Raw genomic sequence first — 2,972 nt, forward strand, 5'->3', positions numbered from 1 at the left:
AATCTCGCTCGCCACTCTCCCAAATCTCGCTTGCTCACTCGCCTCTCTCACTTTATACAATTGATCTTTTTGTATATTATACCAAAGCAAATTATACAACTGCTTTCTTTTGTATATGTATAGCTAAATATACATATTTGTGTTTGCTATGGAGCACAATTATGCAAACTATGCTATAACATACAAATATGAATTTTGTGTTTGCTATATGTGAAAGTTGCTCTTTTTTTAATTCAACTTTTTTAAATCAGATTTCTTTAGTTTCCTACATAATATATAACTTGAAATTGAAGAATTAAAGGAGAAATGGGTCATAATTAAAAGGGATAACGGTCTGAAAAATACCCCAACTTTGGTTGGATTTGTTGTTGCGATACTAAACTTTCATAAGGACCTATTACTTCCCTAGACTATTTAATACAATATTTTTTACCCTTTGAACTATTTAATAGTGTATTTTAAAGGTATACATGTGCCCACGTGGACACATTACTATTTATAATTTTGTATTATTTTTTATGTCCACGTGGGCATATATATATGTTTAAAATACGATATTAAATAGTCTAGTGAGGTAATAGGTCTTCATGAAAGTTTAGTATCGCAACATTAAAATCCGACCAAAGTTGGGGTATTTTTCAGACCCTTATTCCTAATTAAAATCTATAGGAACTAATTATTACATTATAATTTTGTATATAACATCTATAAGATTTTTATCAAACTTTATAGATTAAAGAGGAAGAAGAGGCAGCAATGGAGAAACAGAAGAAAAAAAAAGGCAAAGGAGAAAAGGAGAAAGAGTCCGAAAGAACAGGGAATAAGGTAGGAGAATGGGTAAAATAAAATGGGTCAATATTTATTTTTTAACGGGTTGGGTCAAGTGAGGCGGGTCACTAAATGGTTTAACTAGTATTTTTATTTATTTTTTAAATTTTGGATTTTAAATAAAAAAAATATATCAGCAAATTTTAATTAAAATATCAATTAAATAGGTTTAGTGACTTTCTGAGAGAACTATTGATAGTTAAGTGACTTTTGAGTTAAAATTCAAAGTTGAGCGACTTTCTGAGAGAAGAGTGGATAGTTGAGTGACTTTTGAGTTAAAATACAAAGTTGAGTGACTTTCTGAGAGAAAAGTAGATAGTTGAGTGACCATATGAGCTATTAACTCTAGAAATTAAGGACCTGTTTTAGCAGAGTCCACACGTGTTATATCAAATGTAGAGTCAGTCCATACATACATACACCAAAAGAAATTAGAGAAAATTATCAAAATGGTTGTTTTTTTTTTCATCCGATATTCGGTATGATGGTATCTACGTAAAAGCTTGATTAAATTTATTTCGTATCAAAAAATCACACATTAACAAGTAAAGTGCTCTCTAGTAAAAAAAATATTTATCACTCTATTACAACTCTTGTTGGTATCTAAATGATTGTTACTGTATGAGTTTTAATTAGAGTAATATACTAAGACGATAATAATTTTATTCAGTAAAACTCCACGAAGTGGAATTTAAAAAAACATAAAGTATATGCCGACTTTATCAACTCAAATCAAAATTCATAGCATTAACTTGAAAAGAGTCGTTAGAACACCTTCAGGGCAGGGTAAATTAAAAGAAAAACTATAATTTTATGGTGAGTATATTTTATATGAAATTAAACCTAGATATTTTTTATTTGTGCTAAGTTGGTTATGCATTAAAAATATCGAAGTTCTCAACTTCATTTGGACCAAAAAACTAATTATGATTTAATAAATCTTTATTTTAAGAAATTTTATATATTTATAACGATAATGTAAATTTAATAGGTGAGGTTTAGAAAAGATGGTGTGTGCATAACTTTATCTTCTATTTTATGAGGATAAAGAGATTGTTTGTAATAGAAGTTCGACACAAATAAAGCACATCAAAACAGAAGAAAAAGAGAACACAAATAGAAAACCCCATAATTTGTGAAAATAATCCAAACTTCTCAACTCGTATATAATCTTATTGAATGAGCAAATCATAATTCATAAACAAAGTATCGAAATATCTTAAGTTGTCGCATTAGCAAATCATAAGGATGGCAATGGAGCAGATGCGGGGCGGGGTGGGATTAAGGCTATGCGGGATGGGGTGGGTCTAAGATTGTGCGGGGTGGGAGACTTGGGGGCGGGTTGAAGTGAGTTTTTTAAAAACTATACGGTGCGGGTTGCGGTTTATACGACTTGTGGGTTCAAACTTATTTTTAACTTTTTACATGTTATAAGAGTGATAAAACATTATTTATTAAGATAATTCCTCTAATGCTACTAAAAAATTCAATATAGTAAATGAAAATGGTTCAGTAAAAAATAATACAATTTCTTACATGTTTCCCAATTAACCTCTAAAAAATAAATTTTAAGTCATTATCTATCAAATTGATAAAACTTAACAAAAAAAATGAATTTATTTTTATGAATTTTATTTTTAGTATCAAATTTAACTAGAAAAAGAAAATATTAAAAAAATTATGTGGAGTGCGTCTATGCAGGCGGGTTGAAAAAAAAATTATGTAAGCGGAGCGGGACGAATTAAAAAATTTGCAGGTTAAGCTCAACCGGCCCCGCCCCGCACTTCACCGCCCCATTGCCATAACATATCTCTATATTATTTTTATAAATAAATGTTTGTGATTATATGTTATTACAAACTTTCAAATTCACACAGATGTTCACAAATATCTATTGGCCTAGAAAATCAACAATACTAATAATTAGTTATTCGTTAATTATAATTAAATTTTTTTAAAATGGTACAAACTGTTCATTCACGTCGAGCTTTTTTTTTTGTAAGATTTACAATAATGAGCTTTTTTTGTAAACTATAAATTTATGAATTAAATTTACATTATTTAAAAAAAAAAAAATGAACTCACAACTTAGTATTTGAAATCCTACTTTTTAAATAATTTGAGATTTTAAATTATAATTTGAA

This window comes from Solanum tuberosum, unplaced genomic scaffold (assembly GCF_000226075.1).
Source record: "Solanum tuberosum cultivar DM 1-3 516 R44 unplaced genomic scaffold, SolTub_3.0 scf00517, whole genome shotgun sequence".
Lineage (NCBI taxonomy): Eukaryota > Viridiplantae > Streptophyta > Magnoliopsida > Solanales > Solanaceae > Solanum > Solanum tuberosum.